Source organism: Podarcis muralis, chromosome 11 (genome assembly GCF_964188315.1).
Source record: "Podarcis muralis chromosome 11, rPodMur119.hap1.1, whole genome shotgun sequence".
NCBI classification, from domain to species: Eukaryota; Metazoa; Chordata; class Lepidosauria; order Squamata; family Lacertidae; genus Podarcis; species Podarcis muralis.
In genome coordinates, this window is record NC_135665.1 from 18058820 (window position 1) to 18082402 (window position 23583).

The 23583-nt window shown below is 47.5% G+C and overlaps 1 protein-coding gene across 3 annotated transcripts in view; it reads left to right on the top strand.

The window, feature by feature from the left end:
* The window catches only part of MARCHF3 (membrane associated ring-CH-type finger 3), a 180504-nt gene that overhangs the window by 15128 nt on the left and 141793 nt on the right, over positions 1-23583 (top strand). Inside the window, exon 1 of one of the 3 annotated variants that reach the window (XM_077936092.1) lies at positions 8281-8404. The exons of 1 other annotated variant lie outside the window; for it this stretch is intronic. The gene's annotated coding sequence lies outside the window, so the exon portion shown is untranslated. Of the gene's footprint in view, positions 1-8280; positions 8405-23583 lie in introns of those variants that run through there. One more of the 3 variants, XM_028748824.2, reaches the window with a different exon arrangement.

The following is a 23583-nucleotide window of genomic DNA, read 5'->3' on the forward strand; positions in this document are numbered from 1 at the left end:
ATCCTAAGGAAAAGCGGGACATTATTGGATCAAATCAGAAACCAGGACAGCTTCTCTAAATCAGGGACGTCCCTGTAAAATAGGGACACTTGGAGGGTCTGAGGTTCCTGTGAATACATGTAAATGAAATTAGTTACAGCTATTGCCATACTCTGGGAAATGTAAAAAATAACTTTGGAAAGCAAATGTCCCCTTTAAAAGGCAATTATATGCATCTTTGTCTTAAAATCATTGTTCCGCACCAAATATTCAGAGACACAATTTCATACAAATGTTGTCTCTACTGATCCTAGAAGTTTAAAAAAGAAAAGAAAAAACCCGTCTAGCCTTACTTTGGAAGCACTGCACTTCAGAATTTTAAATAGAAACTATCGTTAGGAGACCTTGAGCAGTAAACAAATCCTGTTTTTGCCTTGCGACTAGACATTCAGCAGTCATAACCATGACATCTTCATCTCTTGGTAATGTGGGCCTTTCTCCTGTTGTTTTCCTAAGAGGCCCACCCAATTGCACCCCTGAAAGATCACCGGGATCAAGGCGTCCTGCGAATATTGGGTTCTGTTTGTTTTATAATGAGATATGAAAGAGAAGCCGCCTCGTTTCCCCTCTCCAGTTTGCCTACCAATAAAGCTACAGCATTGCCACCAGTGAAATTTCATTTTTCATTGAAGTGTCAGAAAGCATTTAGGTCCTACTTCCGCAGGGAGCCCAATTTCCATAATGCCGCGCTACTGTTTCATTATTCTGATACCAGTTTGTTCGTGTGGTTCTATTTTGTTATTTTAATTGTGATGTTTTTGTACCTTCTCAACCACCATTTGGCAAAGTGCAAAATAAATAAGAAATGGCAAACTTTAGACATGCTTTAGGCTTTAGGCTGTGGCATTCCCTGACAGAAGTATGGTACGCACAAAATTATTTTGCTTCACTGTGGGGTATTTCTAGAATATCGACGGAAATTGGAAATTCAGTGCAGAAGTTGGAATGTGATTTATTTATTTTTACAAGGCAGCAAGCAAATGGCAAAGATCACCATTGTTATATAGGATTAGCAATCTGTTATATAAATGTCCTGCGGTAATCTTCACAAACAGCAGGGACCCAGGCTGAGTGAGCCTTAGCTACTGCCTGTTACTTTACGATTACTTCCTTCCAATTTTTCAACCCAGAGTAAAGAAAGATTATGGAAGTAATAGTGCATAGTGAATCCAGTCTTGGGTGACAGTTCAGCAAAGGAAATGAAACCACAATAAAACAAAATTCAAATTCCGTAGGGGAGTTCCCATACGAGGCCGGGGGGAAGCGTATTGGCACATAAGTATGTCCTCATGTATTTTATTCAGCTTATTTGGGTGTTCATTCATATGATTTTAAGAATCGTGTAGAGGGGAGAAAGGGACCACGCTCACTGGCTCACCTATTTGGGAAATCTGGACTGTGTTAGAATCACTTCTGCCATTGTAGAAGCACTTTCTCTAGTAGTGTTTTCTCCCAATCCGCCTCTATCATGGAAATAGCTGCCGACTACTGCCTGTTTAAGGGACGCGGGTGGCGCTGTGGGTTAAACCACAGAGCCTAGGACTTGCTGATCAGAAGGTCGGCGGTTTGAATCCCCGCGACGGGGTGAGCTCCCGTTGCTCAGTCCCAGCTCCTGCCAACCTAGCAGTTCGAAAGTACGTCAAAGTGCAAGTAGATAAATAGGTACCGCTCCAGTGGGAAGGTAAACGGCGTTTCCGTGCGCTGCTCTGGTTCGCCAGGAGCGGCTTAGTCATGCTGGCCACATGACCCGGAAGCTGTACGCCAGCTCCCTCAGCCAATAAAGCAAGATGAGTGCCGCAACCCCAGAGTTGGCCATGACTGGACCTAATGGTCAGGGGTCCCTTTACCTTTACCTTTACTGCCTGTTTGGTCACCCAGCTGTTTCTATAATCAAAACCCTAGAAATTAATAAATGGTAGGGTTTTGATTATTTGGGATGTGAAGGGAGAAATCAGATAAATCCTGGGCTAAGTTATGCAAAATGACCTGGCCAAGCTAGGGCCATTAAGAAACCATTTAGGGCCAAAGAACTGTCCTTCTCCCCTTGTCCTGAAGTGTCAACAGAGACTGGGCTTTGAAAGGTTGCCAGGGCAACTGGGTGTGAGGTTTTAACAGGCTGTTCTGGAAGGAAAAAGCAGGAAGAAACAAGACTGGGATCCATCTTGGGCAGGCTGGCTGAAGGCTGGCTGGGAGAGATGGTTTGGACACCATGGCTGCACTGCTGTGGAGGACAGTGAAATGACCGTGCTGTAAGATCTGGACTCCCTCCATGCAGACTGAAGGTGAAGAAATCATATTTCTTAAAACTATGACAGTCTCCACCGTGTCTCAGTTCTCCAAAGGACCACAGGCCCTGGGTGAGTGCCTGGAACCCCCTGAGATCTTGCTGCAGCTCAACAGACAGTTGGAGTGGAACCCAACTTTTCTAATGCAGCTGCCGACCACTGCATGTTTGGTCACCCAGATGTTTCTCCCTGTAATCCTGTAATCAAAAATAGAAAGAAGCGGTCGTCGTGCTTGTGTAGCTGCGCTTGGATTAATTCACATTCTGGTAACAAGGAATGCTGTAACATCTCTTTTATGAAAAATAACAACTTGACAATAACAATGTCCTCTACCAGGGCAAGCAGCCGGTGTCCCAGAGAGGCAAGAAACAAGCACACGCCGTCCTTTCCCTAATCTCGTTGCCCGAAATGGATTGTGTTCTTGCTGAAAGGCAAAGCGGCCCTAGTGATATATTAATGATCTGTTATAAACGATGAGACCAACTAAATCCATACTTTAAAATTACAACAGAGCAAGAACAGTTGTCCTGTGATACATGTGCTCTTTCCTAAGCATTTGTTTGTTGGACAGCAATATCTTAAATCTGAACAAAGAAAATGAATAGGTAAACACTGGCAAATAATTAGACCTATAAACTGATCAACTTTGTCCTACTGTTAGAGAAATGCATATACAATGGTACCTTGGTTCTCAAACGCCTTGGTTCCCAAACGCCAAAAACCCAGAAGTAAGTGTTCCAGTTTTTTAACGTTTTGCGGAAGCCAAATGTCTGATGCGGCTGTTGGCTATTGTTTCTGGAGTGCCTGCACCAATCAGAAGCTGCACCTTGGTTTTTGAACATTTCGGAAGTCAAACGGACTTCCGGAACAGATTAAGTTTGGCGCTTTTGTTTTTGCCCTTTATTTTGCATTTTTGTTTTTGAGGCTTTTTCGGTTAATTGGTTCTTCTGGCTTTGTGGATGATAATTTTTACTATCTACAATACTGTCTTATTTATTTTATAGTATAATACATTGATGATTGCTTTCATTTTTTGGATCAAGGGTCTTGTGAGATAGTAAAATTCATGTTAAATTGCTGTTTTAGGGGTTGTTTTTAAAAGTCTGGAACGGATTAATCTGTTTTGCATTACTTTCTATGGGAAAGCGTGCTTTGGTTTTAGAATGCTTTGATTTTGGAACGGATTTCTGGAATGGATTAAGTTTGAGAACCAAGGTTGCAAACAAGCCCTCGTGGCTGACTACCATCAATTCCCACCGCCCCCATTAGGAAAATTAATCCAATAACAGCATATTAAAATGCTTACTTTTTAAAAACAGCCACTAGCACAGGGGTCAGCAAACGTTTTAGGGAGGTGGCCAGTTCACCGTCCCCCAGACCTAGTGGCGGGCCGGACTGTTTGCGCAGGCGCGTGTGCACTTGGTGGAGGGGGCTTCTGACTCTCCCTCTCTCTCCCCCAGCCCCTCCCCTCCCCCGCCTACCTCCTCCGCCACTCTGCCTGCGGTTGGGAGCTGGCGGCGGCGGCAGCGCTGTTAGGATATAGTTCCATTCCACCTTAAAAGGAGCAGGCATGGCTGGTGTATCACATGACTGTTTACTTCCAGCTCTTGCTGGGAACTTCCGTTTGTATATAGCTTTTGTACTGCTGCTGTTTTTCCTGGACACGGAGGCAAGCAGTCATGTTTTTCCTTTGTTCTGAACTATGTTGACTAAAGCTGTAAATATGCGCTCTCTCTGTCTGCATCTTTCATTGTGGAGACTTACACACTCTGCTGGAAGGGTGTGCACGGGTCATGGAACGTCTCTGAGGCTCGTGTTGCTAATTGACTGATGCTGTTCCACGGGAGACCGGTGATCGTCCGGAGACAACTGGGGGGCTGCCTGATGCCTCCGTCAGTGTGGAGCCAGTGTGGTCAGGAGCCAGTGTGGTGTAGTGGTTAAGAGCGGTAGATTCGTAATCTGGGGAACTGGGTTCGCTTCCCCGCTCCTCCACATGCAGCTGTTGGGTGGCCTTTGGCTAGTCACACTGCTCTGAAGTCTCTCAGCCTCACTCACCTCACAGAGTGTTTGTTGTGGGGGAGGAAGGGAAAGGAGAATGTTAGCCGCTTTGAGACTCCTTTGGGTAGTGATAAAGTGGGATATCAAATCCAAACTCTTCTTCTTCTCTTCTTCCATCTCCCTGTACGTATCCCAACAAAAGCGCCTCTCCCTGGGGGCCAGTAGGTGCGCCAAGCTCCAGCCCACAGCGCGGCCATGGGGAGAGGCAGGCAGGCAGATGGCGAGGCTTCCTGTCAAAGCCCAGCCCCCTTCCTTCTCTGGCGGGGAGAAGCCAGGAAGAGGGAGGGAGGAGAACAAATTGCAAAAAATGGCGATCACGCCGATCCAAGCAGTGATTGCAGAACCGTTTGCAGGCCGGATCCAGAGGGCAATTGGGCCGGATCCGGCCCGTGGACCTTAGTTTGCCGACCCCTGCACTAGCACAACTGGTTTGTTTTCTGCTTCCGTAACAGCTAAGTTTGTGCAGAACTCAGTGGAAAGCAATCATGAGCTCTAAGCCTCTCTTGGCATTTCCCCAGGTACCGAACAGTTCACAGTAAATCAAGTTCATTGGGGGAGACCTTGTTTATTCAGAAGACTTTTGCAAATGTCTTGCAGCATTCGATACGTTCTCCGACGCTCAGGCGAGCTGAAAAACAAAGCCATTAGAACTCGTGTGATTTCTTGGCAGCAGCTGACTGCTGTCAATGTACATGGTATGCCAAGACTTGCCGTATTAATAATACAAGGGGAGAAGGCAAGAAGGAGAAGAAAAATCTGATTGATTGATAAAATACCAGGTTCAACTGGCTTGTCTATCGAACAGGGCAGGCATGTGTTTTCACTTCCTAACTTCTCCGGGTAGCAAAGCAGCATGAATTCATACAAAATGTATAGCATAAGTTTTTGCATTTTTTCAATTTTTTATTTTAGATTCTGGAATGGGCACACATAGCTGGAATATTTCTCAAGTAATCTGAGCAATGCTCTTTGGGTAAAGCCACAGCCGGGCATGTTCTGCTTCCTCTCTCTCTCTCCCCCCCCCCCTTGTGCACACACTGTATTTTGAAAGCTCTTTTATGATGCACGGAAGCAGCTGTTTTGGAGCTGAAATGGCACCAGGCTTTTTAAAACGCCGTTTTAACTAGGTATGCTACAGACTACTTCCATCTGTGCTAGCCTATTTGGTGGAGCTGAGCCTTGGGAGTGATGGTGTTCGCCCACATTTTGCATTGCAGATAAACCTCAGTAGAAGATTTAGCTCCGCACCTGGCTGTAGTTTAAACAGGACTGCTTTCTTGCAACGCAGCTGTGGCTGGTAGTGCCATTAAAAAGTAAGGTGTGTAGTAAAAAGCAAAATGTGTACAGTGGTACCTCAGGTTACATACCCTTCAGGTTACAGACTCCGTTAACCCAGAAATAGTGCTTCAGGTTAAGAACTTTGCTTCAGGATGAGAACAGAAATCGGGCTCCGGCGGCGCGGTGGCAGCAGCAGGAGGCCCCATTAGCTAAAGTGGTGCTTCAGGTTAAGAACAGTTTCAGCTTAAGAATGGACCTCCAGAACGAATTAAGTACTTAACCCGAGGTACCACTGTATTTTAAAAACATACCTGTTACCAGGGTCACAATCCTCATTATGTTGTTATTTTTTTTAAAAAAACAATCCCAGTTATTTTGAAATGGAGAGAGTCTTCATTGGATTTTATGAGGAAAAGGTGAGAACAGATGCATGGTAACACAATATTATATGATGCATGGTAACACAATATAAGGTGGCGCTGTGGGTTAAACCACTGAGCCTAGGGCTTGCCAATCAGAAGGTCGGTGGTTCGAATCCCCGCGACGGTGTGAGCTCCCGTTGCTCAGTCTCTGCTCCTGACAACCTAGCAGTTCAAAAGCACGTCAAAGTGCAAGTAGATAAATAGGTACCACTCCGGTGGGAAGGTAAATGGTGTTTCCGTGCGCTGCTCTGGTTCGCCAGAAGGAGCTTAGTCATGCTGGCCACATGACCCGGAAGATGTACGCCGGTTCCCTCGGTCAATAAAGCGAAATGAGCGCCGCAACCCCAGAGTCGGCCACGACTGGACCTAACGGTCAGGGGCCCCTTTTCCTTTAACACAATATTAAGACCAGCGTTCAAACTTAGCCAGACACATTTTACACCTGATTATCGGCCACTTGCGACCAAGCGAAGATTCCTGGGTGCCAGGATGACACCTGACGTCTTCAACGGCATTCGAAACTCCCATTGTTCCAGGTGTATTTTTGCGACAGGGAATTTCATTAACACAAGCCGTTTCTGAGCTCAGGGTGCAGTACTGTGCCTGAGATTTCAGATTAAAACTGCAGAGTGGAAGGAAAGGAGGAGCTTTTTCTGCCTCCCCACTTCCAGCCACTTTCTGAAGACCGTGGAAGAGACCCTCTTCATAATATTAAGAGGGTGACCCAAACTGTAAGGTATAGAAATTTATTCATGTGTGCGACTACAGCGGCAAGAATGCTACTTGCCCAAAAATGGAAAGAAGAGGAAGTCCCAGTAAAGGAAGAATGGATACAAAAACTGATGGAATATTCGGAACTGGCGGAACTTGCCTGAAAAATAGGAAATCAAGATAACAAACTTTTTATAAAAGAATGGAAATGGTTTACTGAATATTTACAAACAGATAAGAACATTGACAAGATTGTTGTAATAACCTGCAGTTTCGTAAGAGTATATATTTAGAGAAGATGATCAAATGAGCAAATTAAGTTAATTAGGATATGCAGAAGATATTAAAAATAAATTTAAGGAACCCCAGAAGTCAAGTTTTGAAATGTCAAAATAATTGTAAAATCAGTGAAATGTATAAAACTAGAAAGTATAAATAAAAATTGAAAGAAAGAAAGAAAGAAAGAAAGAAAGATAAGGCTATCGAGCCGTTTTGTCCCCAAATGGCAACCAGACATTCTGTTTTGGTGACTGTAACCTTGGTTTCAGGAGCCATTTGGCACCTAGCTGATATATCTTGGGTTTCTAGCGCCGATTAAGCATCTTTGAAAAGGCAGTACAGTGGTACCTCGGGTTAAGTACTTAATTCATTCCGGAGGTCCGTTCTTAACCTGAAACTGTTCTTAACCTGAAGCACCACTTTAGCTAATGGGGTCTCCTGCTGCCGTCGCGCTGCCAGAGCACGATTTCTGTTCTCATCCTGAAGCAAAGTTCTTAACCTGAAGCACTATTTCTGGGTTAGCGGAGTCTGTAACCTGAAGCGTATGTAACCTGAAGCATATGTTGTAACCCGAGGTACCACTGTTGTAACTTGTGAGTTAGTGACTGTATTCTGCTCTGGTCAGACCTCACCTGGAGTACTGTGTCCAGTTCTGGGCACCACAGTTCAAGAAGGACACTGACAAACTGGAACGTGTCCAGAGGAGGGCAACCAAAATGGTCAAAGGCCTGGAAACGATGCCTTATGAGGAACGGCTGAGGGAGCTGGGCATGTTTAGCCTGGAGAAGAGGAGGTTAAGGGGTGATATGATAGCCATGTTCAAATATATAAAAGGATGTCATATAGAGGAGGGAGAAAGGTTGTTTTCTGCTGCTCCAGAGAAGCGGACACGGAGCAATGGATCCAAACTACAAGAAAGAAGATTCCACCTAAACATTAGGAAGAACTTCCTGACAGTAAGAGCTGTTTGACAGTGGAATTTGCTGCCAAGGAGTGTGGTGGAGTCTCCTTCTTTGGAGGTCTTTAAGCAGAGGCTTGACAACCATATGTCAGGAGTGCTCTGATGGTGTTTCCTGCTTGGCAGGGGGTTGGACTCGATGGCCCTTGTGGTCTATTCCAACTTTATGATTCTATTCTATTCTATTCTATTCTGACTTTTCTTTTCTGCGCATAGCTAAGAAGCATCGGTTTTTTCACCACGTCTTTCTGTTTCTTCGTTACATTTCAGGTTTGGCGGTCGCCTTTGGCCCCAGAGAGCCAAGTTGGAGCGTTTCACCACCACCACCACTGTTAATCTAAAGCTCGCTGCCGAAATGACAACCGGCGTCAAAGGTATGGCCTCCGCCGCAAGTAGCAGAAAGATGTTTTCCGATGCTCCAGTGAGAACGCTTGAGGGGAAGGGGGTTGTCTTTGTCCGTCCTTCCGTTGGCGCTTTGGGGAGGTGAGACAAGCCCCTTAGCCACTCGGATGACGCAGGTGGTGGCATGCTAGCCTATACATTCCCTTTGCTGCAGGAACATGGAGTGATCAGGCTGAGAGCATGGGGAACTGTGACGCGGGTGTGTTCAGCAGCCCCTTGTGCAGAGCATATGGATGTGCCGTTTGCATGCGTGTAGGCCCTCTGGAACCCATCAAAATAAGGATTGTGTTCATACTTTCTACCGACCGTTCAGATGGCCGAAAAGAAGCTGCGGATGCCTCGCCGCACCAGTTGAGCTCAGCACGGGGACTGACCGAGCAGGTGGCAGGGTCCGAGGGCCGGATTTATGAGCCTGGTGGGCCGCATCCGGCCCCCGGGCCATAGTTTGCTGACCCCTGGTCATTGTTCTTCCCTTAATTCTTCAAGAGGTGGTTGTAATGCTCCTCTTGAAGAAACTTCTCTTGAACTCTCATTATTTCTCTGCCTATCATCTAGTAGCAAATCTCCGTTTGGGGGCAAGATGCTTGAGCAAGTGTACTGAAAAGCTTCAGGTGCAATACTGATTTTCTGGGCCCATTTCATTGTGGCTTCCAACCTGGTTATGGAATGGAAATCCCTTTGATTGTCCCCAATGACTGATCTATGCCAGATGTGTGATGGGGATGCATCCCTGATTATTCTATTGGATCTCATGACTGAAAGTAAATTGGAAACATTGTTTCTCAAAAGATCTGCAAGTTGGTTCCAGAAGGTGATGTTGCCAGATTGGAATAGGGTATCATAGTACTTGTTTTATAGTATTGCACAGAGTTCTGTTCTGTCCCCATATTACTCCAAGCACAATTCAAAGTGTTGGTGCTGACCTTTAAAGCCCTAAATGGCCTTGGCCCAGTATACCTGAAGGGGAGTCTACACCCCCATCGTTCTGCCCGGACGCTGAGGTCCAGTGGTGAGGGCCTTCTGGTGATTCCCTCAATGTGAGAAGTGAGGTTACAGGGAACCAGGCAGAGGGCCTTCTTGGTAGTGGCACCTGCTCTGTGGAACACCTTCCCTTCAGATGTCAAGGAAATAAACAACTGACTTTTAGAAGATAGACAGCCCTCCTTAGGGAAGTTTTTAATGTTTGATGTTTGTTTGTGTTTTTAATATTCTGTTGGGAGCCGCCCAGAGTGGCTGGGGAAACCCAGCCAGATGGATGGGGTATAAATGTTGTTGTTGTTGTTATATTGCATTATGGGAATGGTCATCTGGAGTTGGGTACTATCAATATGTGGAAGACACCCAACTCTGCTTCTTCTTTTCATTGGAACCTGGTGTGACTGTAAATAAATAACAGGTAGATGGAGTCAGTAATGGGCTGGATGTGGGTTAGCATACAGATTAATACAGACAAGACCGATGTGCTGTTGGTCATTCACTTGTCAGCTGAGGGAAAGGATATTCAACCTGTTCTGAATGGGATTGTGTTCCCTCCTAAGGATCAGGTCTGCGGCTTGGGTGTGATTTTAAATCCCTGATTGCTGATAAGTGCACAGGTGGCATTCATAGCTCACATTGCCTTTCATCGTTTCTGGCATGTACGCCAGCTGCACCACTCCTTGGAGAGCTATACTCCGGTCACAGTTATTCCATCTCCGATGACATCCTATGGAATAGGGCATAAATTGGTTAGAGTTCACATGAATGTCCTCACTTCTTAATTCCAGCTTCCTGCACATAAACTAAAATGCATCAGTCCTTTGAAACTTGCACTTCTCCGCATTTTGCAATGTAGTTTGCCCAGCAAAGTAGGGACCAAAATGTATGTTTGGGGAAAGTGTGCACACAAATGTGTATATTAGTGAAAGCAATGTGTAGAAAATTAATTATATCACAGGGAAACGGCTTGCAAAAATGTGTATATCGGGCAACAATGTGTACAAAAATGTATGAAAGAGGAGTAAGGTGCATGAAAATGCTTATCAGGTTTTGGATAGATATTGCTATATAAAAATTGCAATTTGGTGAACTGGATATAAGATTGGAGAAATGAGAAACCAGGATTGCTGGATTGCTCCATCCCTGTGCGTCACCCATGGAGCTGCTTTTAAAAAGCTTTTTGCAACTATAGCTGGCACATTTGGGCTGACCACTGAGAACGTTTTACACCAGTGCCTAAATGATCTGCGCTGTCTGCTAGTTTGCTGCTAGGTGGAATCCAAAGTGCTAGTCTTGCAATTCCCATCATCCCTGACTACTGGTCTTGTTAGCTAGGGATGATGGGAGTTGTAGTTCAAAAAATAGCTGGAGACCCAAGGTTGGGAAACACTGGTTTAGAGCTTTAAAGGTTATCTATAGGGACACGGGTGGCGCTGTGGTCTAAACCACTGAGCCTAGGGCTTGCTGATCAGAAGGTCGGCGGTTCAAATCCCCGCGATGGGGTGAGCTCCCATTGCTCAGTCCCAGCTCCTGCCAACCTAGCAGTTTGAAAGCACGCCAAAAAGTGCAAGTAGATAAATAGGTAGCGCTCCAGCGGGAAGGTAAACAGCGTTTTCATGCATTGCTCTGGTTTCACCAGAAGTGGCTTAGTCGTGCTGGCCACATGACCCGGAAAACCTGTCTGCGGACAAACGCCAGCTCCCTCGGCCAGTAAAGCGAGATGAGCGCTGCAACCCCAGAATCGTTCATGACTGGACTTAACGGTCAGGGGTCCTTTACCTTTACTTTTACCTTGAACCTGTCCGTCAATTATAGTTTTTATCAGAAGCTCCTCTTAAGATTATTATAGCAAACATTAGAGCAAGGGATATTTTTGCTATTAAATTCTATAAAATATTAAGGATTGGTTGTATTCAGTCTTGATTTAGAGCAGGTCCAATTAAGGCATGACTGGCCTCCATATTTGGTCAAGCCCTCATCCACTTGCCCTATATCAGGTGTGGGTTGGGTCAAGTAATGGCTAAGACAAAAAAGGGGTTTGCAGGCTGTTTGTGGTCCTTTGTAAGTCTTGAAGATTTGTAGTGCTTGAAGAGAGTGGTGTAGTTAAGGAGGACTGGAAACCTCTTATAAAATACTTAAAAAGTGATCGTAAACATACTAAAACACAAGTAGGATTTTAATAACGAACAGCCGCGAACTATGTCTTTTATAATAACATGGAGATGATAGGGTGCAAAATGAGTCATAATATGCAGCAATATTAGAAATTACTCCACTCCACAGAGGAGTGGAGGGGGGAGTCAAATGTTAGTTGAAAATTATGGAGGAATTTAAAGATGTATGTGTGTTAAGCTTGTAACCTTTTGAAAATTAGTATTCTCAGAAGCCCCAATGATCAGCTGATTGTCACGGCTTCAAAGCACTGCACTAATAATCAGGGTTGCAGGGGACCCTGTGCAAAGTTTTGAACCTCTCAGGGGCAAAAATGGGTCACCTGACATCATCATGTCAGGTGATTGACAGGCAGGCTGCCCCACCCACCTGGCACAGGTGGCCAGCAGTCCCCTGCTTTACAGTGTCATTAGTATATTTTAACATTTATATTAATACCAGAGATGTACATGGCATTTCACAGAGGATCGTAGGTGAAAAGAAGCCTACAATTTAAATGTTGACGAGAGAGAATGATGAGACCAAGGCAAGGGCAGCTAGCGAAGAATGCAAGCAATATTGGAAAGATGGAACACTCTTTATAAATGGTTCCCCTCGCACAAATATGTTTAGGATCACAGAGTGTGGCTTTGTATCATAACAGACAGAAGGATATAAAAGAACAACACAAAGAAGGCAGTGCTTTTCAGAACCAGCGGTGGGCAGATATAAAATAAAGATTTAGCGTTTCAGATTTGAGATTTTTAAAAGCTCTGACAATCCTATAGAGCAGAACAAGGAAATCACTCATATCAGACACAAGACAGGAAATGTCACGGTTAGCCGAACTGATGCATTTCCCACCAGCCTGACACTCCTCTTTGTACATTGTTGCCATCTGAAAGAGTTTCTGAACTATCTGAATTCATACCAGAGAATGAGAGGGAACCCTCTTTCCCCCAATTCGGATAATGCCCTTTTTCATTCGGGAAAAGGTAACTGAAGTATTTGGGCTTGTCTGCTGCTGTGATCTTAGAACCATGCGAGACATCAATGTCTGTGCTGTAATAAAGAAGCAATTGCTGTGGTGTAGCAGGAATGTGAAATAAGCTTGTTGCCGGGGGGGGGGGGGAGGAGAAGGGATGAAAACACATGAGAGAGCAGCCTCTCCTTCTGCAGAGGAAAATGAGAAGGATGCCAAAGACCTCGGTTTTAAAACCAGCTTCCATAAACGTCAAGATTTAGAAGTTCACGTGGCCACCCATTTGCTGTGATTTCTGCCATAGGAAGGGACTTCATCTGCTTCCCACAAGTTATTTTCTGAAAATTGCAAACCATCTTCTTTAACCACTTTGTTGTGCATATTTATTTGCGAACTATGTACAGTGGTACCTCGGGTTACAGACGCTTCAGGTTACAGAATCCGCTAACCCAGAAATAGTATCTCAGGTTAAGAACTTTGCTTCAGGATGAGAACAGAAATCGTGCAGCGGTAGCACGGCAGCAGCAGGAGGCCCCATTAGCTAAAGTGGTTGTTACAGGTTAGGAACAGTTTCAGGTTAAGAACAGACCTCCGGAACGAATTAAGTTCTTAACCTGAGGTATCACTGTATTCCACTTTTCCAGTAAATTGTTCTCATATTAAAGCCCAGAGGCTGCCCTGTATACTTGAAGGAATGTCTCCACCCCCATCATTCAGCCCGGACACTGAGGTCCAGCTCCAAGGGCCTTCTGGCAGTTCCCTCCCTGCAAGAAGTGAAGTTACAGGAGACCAGGCAGAGGGTCTTCTTGGTAGTGGCACCCGCCCTGTGGGACACCCTCCCACCAGATGTCAAGGAGAAAAACAACTCTCTGACTTTCAGAAGACATCTGAAGGCAGCCCTGTTTGGGGAAGTTTTTAATGTTTGATCTTTTATCGTTGTCTTTAATATTCTGCTGGGAGCCGCCCAGAGTGGCTGGGGCAACCCAGTCAGATGGGCGCCATATAAATAATAACGTTATTATTATAATAACATTATAATCTGTGGGGACCACTCCCCTCTCAATTTTTCTGGAATTAATAAAATTGTCAAAATTGTCATAGATGGGAGGGGGGATTTAACCTTGCTATTTTCATTAATTCAGTGTTAAGATACCAGATTTTTATTCTGGTACTGAACAGAGTATGCACATATGTCCTAAGAGCGTATTGTCATGAAAACTGTGTTGCCATTTCTGGCACAAAGGACATGATAGATTTCCTTAATAATATGCCAGCTCTTTCCTATGTTGGTGCCATCTTGCACCATGGGCACCCATAGTGTGGGACACATCTGCTTTTATTTCCTTTTCAGCTATTGTTAAGGGTATTTGATCTTCTGGGTGTTATTAGATTGTCTATCTCCTAATACAGTCTTTCAAAGTTACACAGTAGATTGATGCTTTTCTCTCAGACAAATGGAACCATCATCTGCCCACCCCCATCCAATCTCTCAATGAGTTGCCAAAAAACCATTCACATCTTCTAGTTTGTAAAGGTTTGCAGTATACACATACTGAGGTCTAGCTTTGTGTGAACCCCTTTCTGTTGGGATTTTATAGCACAGTAATAACCCACCAATAGCTGTTTTGGGGAAACCAAGTTTGGGCAAATTGGAAAGTGGCTCAATGCATATGCAAGATCAGCCCAACATAGGATATTTTCATATGAAAGAGAGAAAAAGAGGGAGAATAAAGGAGCTTTAAAATAAGTTAGGAACATACGTGACCTGCTGGATTGGGCCAATGTCCCATCTAATCTAACATCCTCTTCTCACAATGGCAACTGAATGCAGACCCTCCAAGTGTCCCCATTTTCCAGAGACAGACCCAGATGAACAGAAACCATCCTGGTTTCTGATTTGACCCAGGAATGGCCCACTTTTCCTTAGGACATCCCTATTTTCATGGGAGAAATGTTGGAGGATATGGAGTTATGCAGCCCACGAGCCAAGGAGATAAGCAACTGTACACCCTTTAGAATAATTTTTTTATTGTTTAATAGGGAAGTTTTTTTAACGTTTATGTTTTATTATGTTTTTATGTATGCTGCAAGCCACCCAGAATGTCTGGGGAAACCCAGTGAGATGGGAAGTGTATAAATAATAACACCACCACCACCACCACCACCATCATCATCATCATCATCATCATTATTATTATTATTATTATTATTGATGTTCCTATTTTCATCAGATTAATGTTGGAGGGCACACAGCTGTGAATGAATAGCCTGCCTGTAGATGGCACTTAGCATGGACTGACTTTAGAAATATGTGCATCTGAAACTTAAATCTTCTTGATTTTCACACTGGGAAATTAGTCTGGATGTCTTCACCTGAGGGGTTCCTTACAGCCCCATGATTCTTGATTGTGAAACAGAAGTTTGATCAGAAGAGAATAAATGAAACCAGGAGGAGTGGTGGAGATTATCTTGACTTGATAGCTCTGGCAAGAGCGGTCAACTACCTGCTTTTGTTAAGGTGATTTGTCTCAATGGATGGTGTTATGTAGTGTAGTTTCACCCTGGGCCAACAGGGGGATACTGTATATAGTTTTCACTCAGGTCTGTAGATAGTTTTCACTCAGGTCCGCGGCAGTTATTTTAGGCGGGAACTCTGGGCTGTTGTGGTTACAATGTGACAGCCGGCTGCCTATAAATACAGGCCGGCTGAGCTGTTCACTGTCAGTTCTATTCCAGCTTACCAGAATAAAGAGCTTCTTGAAGAAATCGCTGTGCCGGCTGCTATGTCAACCCACGACTTAACACTGGCGACGAAGGTGGGATTGATGGACATCAGAGCACAGCCAGATGCGGCCAGCCTCTGAACTGAGCTGAATCACAGAGCGAAATCACTGAGCGAAATCACTGGGCAGAACCAATTCAGAGCTGACTGTTCTGGCTAGAGCACTGTGTTCCATCCATCGCCCTTCACGCCGGCATCGGAATCATGGCTTCACTTGTGCCTCTACCGCCGTTTGCGCCAGCCTCTGAATCATGGGACTCCTACCTCGCTCGGTTCGACTGCTACCTCCAAGCCAACGAACTGACAGCAGTATCACAGGATCGGAAGCGGGGCCTATTCCTCAGCCTCTGTGGGCCTGAGGTGTTTGAGACGGCCCGAGCGTTGGTTGCGCCTGAAGCAGTCCAGGCATCACCATGGGACACGATCCAAGAGAAGCTCCGCAACCACTACGCACCAAAGCCGTCCAAGATTGCTGCCCGCCATGCGTTCTACCACAGGAACCAGGCAGAGGGGGAGTCAATCAACAACTACACCACCGCCCTGCGACAGGCTGCAATGCACTGTGAGTTCCGAGACTTAGACGATGCCCTGATGGATCGAATCGTCTGCGGGGTCCGGGACATCCATCTGCAACGGCGTCTCCTAGCCAAGCCAGACCTCACGCTACAGAAAGCCATTGAGGAGGCTGTGGCCTCAGAAGCTGCTGAACGCTCCGCTCAGGAGATCCGCAAGTCCAGCAACCTGCGTCTTGCTAGGGAGCCCGTTCCGGTGCATCATGAAGAGGCCAGCAGTGAGGAGGCATCCTCCAGTGAAGACGATGATGTGCACCAGACAAAGCGGGAGCGCAGGAAGTTCCAACAGAAGTCCAAGGGCCAACCGGAATGTGCTGGCTGCGGAGGCAACCATTCCCGTGCCAAGTGTCGATTCAGAGACGCCATCTGTAGGAGGTGTTCCAGAAGGGGCCACATCGCTAAGGTCTGCCGATCGGCTCCGTCTGACACCCCCCCTTCATCGACTCGCAAGTCCAAGTCTTCACTCCAGTCTGCCAAGGAAAGTTGTTTCGCTCTCACCAACTGCCGCTGCCCGTCTGGAACCACGATTGGCCAAACCGACTCGCCTACGAGACGCAAGCTGAACGTCACGGTGCTCATTGAAGGAGCTCCATGTGACATGGAGATCGACACCGGGTCTGCCCTGTCCATCGTGTCATGGAGCACCATAAAAAGACTGGTACCCAGAGTGTCCAAAAGGCAACTCGACTCTCACCGCGTACACCTGAGAGACTACCAGGGAAACGACGTTCCCGTGGTAGGCGTTGGCCGGTTCCGGATCGCCTTCAAGGATTTTTCGGGCCTGCTCCGGTTGGTGGTGGTCGAAGGTCAGCGGCCAAGCCTCCTAGGGCTAGACTGGTTTGATGCCCTCGGCCTGGAAGTCACCGGCATCAACTGCATCTCTAACGCAGAGACTGAGGGTCTGGTCAAAGACTTTGCCGAGGTTTTTGACGGCACCTTGGGCCAATATACAGGTACGCCCATCTCCTTTAGCCTGGATCCACAAGTCGCCCCCATCAAGCTAAAGCCACGCCGGGTTCCCTTTGCTCTCAAGGCTAAGGTGGACGAACAACTGGACAAACTGATCGCCCAAGGAGTTTTGGAGCCGGTTGACCACGCAAAGTGGGAAACCCCCATCGTCACGCCTGTCAAGCCAGATGGGTCGGTGAGAATCTGCGCTGACTACAAGTGCACGATCAACAAGGCACTTCAGCAGCACGCTTATCCGGTTCCTGTTGTCCAACACCTGCTGCATTCCCTGGGTGAGGGTAAGGTCTTCGCTAAGCTGGACCTTGCCCAAGCCTATCAACAACTGCCAGTCGATGATGCCACTGCTGAAGCCCAGACGATCGTCACCCACCGGGGGGCATTCCGTTGCCGCCGGTTGCAGTTCGGGGTGAGTGTGGCTCCTGGCATCTTCCAAGGCCTTATGGAGCGTCTCCTGCAAGGGCTTCCGGGCGTGGTACCATATTTTGATGACGTCTTGGTGTCTGCAGACTCACACCAGCAGCTGTTCGAGCGCCTCCGTGCCGTGCTGACCAGGTTCCAGGAGGCCGGGCTCAAGGTAAAAAGGGAGAAGTGCCAGATCGCCGTTCCACAGGTAGAGTTCCTGGGCTATCTTATCGATGCCTCCGGTCTTCATCCAACCACATCCAAGATCCGCGCTATCCAGCAGGCCCCCACTCCAAAGAACAAAACGGAGTTGCAGGCGTTCCTGGGGCTGCTGAACTTTTATAACATGTTCCTGCCCCACAAAGCCACAGTGGCTGAGCCTCTTCACCGACTCCTTAGCACTAAGACGCCTTGGGCCTGGGGTCATCGGGAGACGGCGGCCTTCAACGCGGTCAAGGCTCTCCTTTCTTCGGACAGTGTGCTGGTACAGTACAGTGAATCCAGGCCGCTGGTCCTTGCCTGCGACGCCTCACCTTTTGGCATCGGGGCTGTCCTTAGTCACCGTTTTCCAGATGGAAGAGAAGCACCGCTCGCCTACTTTTCCAGGACACTATCTCCGACGGAACGGAATTACAGCCAGCTCGACAAGGAGGCATTGGCACTTGTGGCTGGAGTGAAGAGGTTTCATGAATACCTCTATGGCAGGACTTTTGACCTCATCACTGACCACAAGCCACTCCTGGGCCTCCTCGCCGGTGATCGTCCAACTCCACCGGTCCTCTCACCACGCATGCTGCGATGGACTGTTTTCCTGGCTGCCTACCACTACCGGCTCATCCACCGCCCGGGGAAATCGATGGGCCATGCCGACGCCCTCAGCCGTTGCCCTCTTCCAGCATTTGTGGAAGACCCGGCTCCAGCTTCATCGCTCCTTCTGATTGAGGATCTTCCGGCAGCGCCTGTGTCGGCTGCCACTGTGGCCTCCGCATCTGCCCAGGATCGCACCATCAGCCGGGTGCTCAACTGGGTGTGGAGGGGGTGGCCACAAGGGCCCTTTGCATCGGAGTTCCAGCCCTTCGCAACCAGACAACATGAACTCTCAGCTCATCGCGGCTGTCTGCTGTGGGGAGACCGCGTCGTGATTCCCCAGGGACTCCGTCAGCGCGTCCTGGAGGCTCTGCACGTTGGCCACCCGGGAATTGTCAAAATGAAGGCGTTGGCTCGGTGTTACGTCTGGTGGCCTAATATGGACGATGCCATCACTGCCTGGGTGTCCGCCTGTCAAGCGTGCCAGGAGTCGAGGCCTGCACCACCGGCAGCTAAGGGATACACGTGGGAGACGCCAAAGACACCCTGGTCGAGGGTGCACATCGATCTGGCTGGCCCCTTTCACGGCCGGACCTTTATGGTAGTGGTGGACGCCTATTCCAAATGGCTGGAGGTCGCCCTGATGCCCTCCACCACTACCGAAGCTGTCATCCGGGTGCTGCGAGGCCTGTTTGCAACGCATGGGTGTCCTGATGTCCTTGTCTCTGACAACGGACCGCAGTTCACATCAGGCACGTTTGAGCGGTATCTTTTGGGACTGGGCATCCGCCATGCCCTAACGGCACCCTTTCATCCATCCAGCAACGGGCAAGCGGAAAGAATGGTGCGCTCGACAAAAGAGGCACTGGCGCGCCTGGACCGGGGAGACTGGCATGAGCGGGTCGCCGAATACTTGTTCGCGCAACACATCACCCCTCATGCGGCCACAGGGAGGAGTCCTGCGGAACTGCTTATGGGCCGCCGCCTCAGGTCACCGCTCGACCGGCTACACCCAGACTTTGCCGTGGCTGAACCCCCAGGCTGTGCCAACGCACCACGGTCATTTGTCCCAGGAAACCAGGTCATTGCCCGGAACTATGTGGGGGACATCCCTTGGGTGCCAGCCACAGTAGTGGGAGTCACTGGACCTCGCTCGTACCAGGTGGCACTCGAAGACGGGCGCTTGTGGCGACGGCACATAGACCAACTTAGGCGCAGGGTTGGGGACTTGGACACTACCGAGGTGCCCCCAACTGCGCTTGCGGCTCCAGAAGAGACACGTACAGATGGCGAGGCCCCACCTACACCTCCCTCGCAAACTGCCAGCGTGGAGCCGAACCAAGCCGTCTCAGAACAGACTCAGACCACTCCACTTGCGGAGGCTCCACTCACAGCAGCGGATCCAGGGGAGTTGGTTCCAACGCCACCTAGGGTCGCACCACAGCCTCAGCGAGAACTGTGTGGCCCTCCGGACTTGGCTACCAGTCCCCGGCGGTCTGGCAGAGTTTCCAAGCGCCCAACTCATTTAAAGGACTATGTTGTTGGACAGGTATCACTGTTGGTCTAAGTATGGGAAATGTAACCGATATGCTTTTGTGCCTAATTGAACCATTACGCGTAGTGCTGTATATAAGGAAACCATTACGATTGTAACTAACGCCTTATCTCGGTGGGGAGGGGTGTTATGTAGTGTAGTTTCACCCTGGGCCAACAGGGGGATACTGTATATAGTTTTCACTCAGGTCTGTAGATAGTTTTCACTCAGGTCCGCGGCAGTTATTTTAGGCGGGAACTCTGGGCTGTTGTGGTTACAATGTGACAGCCGGCTGCCTATAAATACAGGCCGGCTGAGCTGTTCACTGTCAGTTCTATTCCAGCTTACCAGAATAAAGAGCTTCTTGAAGAAATCGCTGTGCCGGCTGCTATGTCAACCCACGACTTAACAGATGGTTTCTCCTTGAAAGGACAGAGCCATTTGGGAATCCAGGCTTATCCTCCCATCCCAAGGTGTCTTGCCTGAGAGATAAAGAGGGCAACAGTCTAGCAGTCTTGTGTGAAGGGAACACAGAAGCCAGCGGCTCTATGAGAACCCAGTGTTGATGCACTTTTGAAACCTTATGTGGGTTAGCAAAAAGGTTAAGTCCAGTCAAAGGCGACTATGGGCTCATCTCACTTTCAGGCCAGGGGAGCCGGTGTTTGTCCACAGACAGCTTTCTGGGTCATGTGGCCAGCATGACTAAACCGCTTCTGGCACAACAGAACACCGTGACGGAAACCAGAGCACACGGAAACGCTGTTTACCTTCCTGCTGCAGCGGTACCTATTTATCTACTTGCACTGGTGTTCTTTTGAACTGTTAGGTTGGCAGGAGCTGAGAGAGAGCAATGGGAGCTCACCCCGTAATGTGGATTTGAACCATTGACCTTGGGATCGACAAACCCAAGAGGCTCAGTGGTTTAGACCAAAGCACCACCTGCATCCCAAATAAACAAGCACACAATCACTGATACGTCCACCACCCATTGTGAGGCTCAAAGCAATGAAGACAATGCCTCCCCAGCTGTTGCCATTGGCTGTGGGTTTCTTGTGATGTCACAAAAGTACTTGGCAACTGAGTGGATATAAAGGCAGGTCAAGGGGAAAGCCCTTTTGTATTTCCAGCAGGACACACCTGGCAATGGATGTGACATTCAGCACTGCCCAGGTTTCTTCCACTTGGAGGAGGCAACTGGTGTGCTTTCAAACTGCTAGGTTAGCAGGAGCTGGGACAGAGCAACAGGAGCTCAGCCCGTCATAGGGATTCAAACTGCCGACCTTCTGATTGGCAAGCCCAAGAGGCTCAGTGGTTTAGACCACGGCGCCACCTGTGTCCTTTATGTGAGAGCAGAATCTGTTTGAGTGTTGATACTATGATTCCCACCCCCATAATTTGTTTGCTCTGCTTTCATAAATAAAGCATCATCACAGAAACCCCATAGGTCTCCAGTAACTTTGTTCAAAGGAAGCAAACCCCATGGCGTGAGGCGTACCCACTGAAACCTCTTGCCACTCGGAGACTGTGGTGCATGCTATATCATCAGATATGTTTAACTCCACTAAAAGAGCATGCTGGTATTTATTTCAGAGTTGCTGCTGTGTGTGCTGTTTTGGTAAGAGTGGTTTTCACTGAGGAAAATAAAATATCAAGCCTTTATTCCCCCTGCAAAAGGAAACTTACTTGCAAATCAGCTATGCTTGATAAAAGACACAGTTTCTATTTACCGTATTTTTTGCACCATAACACTCACTTTTTTCCTCCTAAAAAGTAAGGGGAAATGTCTGTGCATGTTATGGAGGGAATGCCTACGGGTGGCATGCCTACGGATTTTCCTCCTCTAAAAACTACGTGCGTGTTATGGTCGAGTGCGTGTTATAGAGCGAAAAATACGGTAGGTCCTTGGCAATCTCATTTTTTTAAGATGTAGGCAATGCAAGTCCAACAGGATGAAATATCTAAGTTTATCTTTAAGCGTAATGGTATTGTAGTGCTTGCTTCTAAGAATGGGGGTGCCGAAAGCACAGCTTAGCATTCATAAGGCACTTTCTCTGTGTTATAATCTTTACCCCTCTCATTTTTGCAACAAAGCTGGGAGGTAAGTTTTAATATTGGAATTAATAATTATGATCGCCACCAAAAACTTACTAGAACGTCCGCTTCCATTCTGTGAACTGTTGATCATAGAATAAATTTTCCCCCAGCATCGCTTTTTAATAATAAATGAGTAAACTGATTTATTTATTTACTGGGTTTTTCTCCCTCGCCGCCACAAAGTTTTAAAATGCCATACAAATGCTTCCTATCAACAGCCTGATAGGCCTTGGCTGGGCTAACTCTGCTGCATGAATCAGTCTTGATCAGCGCACAACATGGATCTTGCCTTTGGGCATTTATTTTCATTTATTTTTAAAATAATGTCTATATACCAGCTTTATCTGCCAATGATCTCAAGGTGGTCTGCATGAAGCGGGTTAAGTGAGTTTCCTGGCGGAGTGGGGATTTGAACCCTACTCTCACATGTCCTAGTCTAATGCTCTAAGCATGGGTGTTGAAAGAACGCATGCACTTCCTTTCCCTCTGCCATACATTGGACTACTGCAATGCGCTGTTCTACATGGGGCTACCTTTGAAGGTGACCTGGAAACTACAACTAATCCACAATGCAGCAGCTAGACTGGAGACTGGGGGCGGCTGCCAAGACCATATAACATTGGTCCTGAAAGACCTACACTGGCTCCCAGTATGTTTCCAAGCACAATTCAAAGTGTTGGTGCTGACATTTAAAGCCCTAAACCAGGCATAGGCAAACTTGGCCCTCCAGATGTTTTTGGGACTACAACTCCCATCATCCCTAGCTAACAGGATCAGTGGTCAGAGATGATGGGAATTATAGTCTCAAAACATCTGGAGGGCCAAGTTTGCCTATGCCTGCCCTAAACGGCCTCCGCCCAGTGTACCTGAAGGAGCGCCTCCACCCCCATCGCTCAGCCCGGACACTGAGGTCCAGCTCCGAGGGCCTTCTGGCGGTTCCCTCACTGCAAGAAGTCAGGTTACAGGGAACCAGGCAGAGGGCCTTCTCGGTAGTGGCGCCTGCCCTTTGGAACGCCCTCCTTTCAGATGTCAAGGAAATGAACAACTATCTGACTTTTAGAAAACAGCTGAAGGCAGCCCTGTTTAGGGAAGTTTTTAATGTTTGATGTTTTATCATGTTTTTAATAATCTGTTGGGAGCCAGCGGGGTATAAATCATAAATTGTTGTTGTTCTTCTTGTTGTTGTTGTTCTTCATGTTGTTGTTAAGAATGCTATACAGTCATACCTCGGCTTGAATGTGCTTTGGGTTGAGCGCGTTCGAGTTGCGCTCCGCGGTAACCTGGAAGTAATGGAGCACGTTACTTCTGGGTTTCGCCACTCGCGCATGCGCAGACGCTCAAAATGATGTCACGCGCATGCGCGGAAGCGGCAAAACGTGACACGCGCAGATGCGCTGTCACGTCTTATGTTCCGTTTGGGATGCAAACGGGGCTCCAGAACGGATCCTGTTTGCATCCCGAGGTACCACTGTATATGCATTCCAACCCCTTGGGACTGTAACTCTCCCACATGCAATGGGCCCTGCGCAAGGGAAAGATAAGTAGTGGTGGCTGAACTCTCTTTTAGAGAAATTGTAATCTGCTGCTAATGATTGTGAAATTCCCAATTCTGCAGTTGGTCAGAAACCCCGGGGTTTCTTGGAGAACAGTTTGAAAGCTGCTAATCAATCCTGAAAATACGTACAGATTTCTGTGCTTCGTTATGGATTAGTAGCAAACTCCAAATCTCGTAGATGAGATGCGTTTGTTCCAGGGCACTCCTGGAGGAGAGCATCTGCCTTCCGAGGACACTTCCCATGCTCTTGTTTGCGCACTGAACCAACAGCGTGGGAAGCTGCCATGTGGATGTGCCCTGAGATAACCATATGCCATAGAAAACT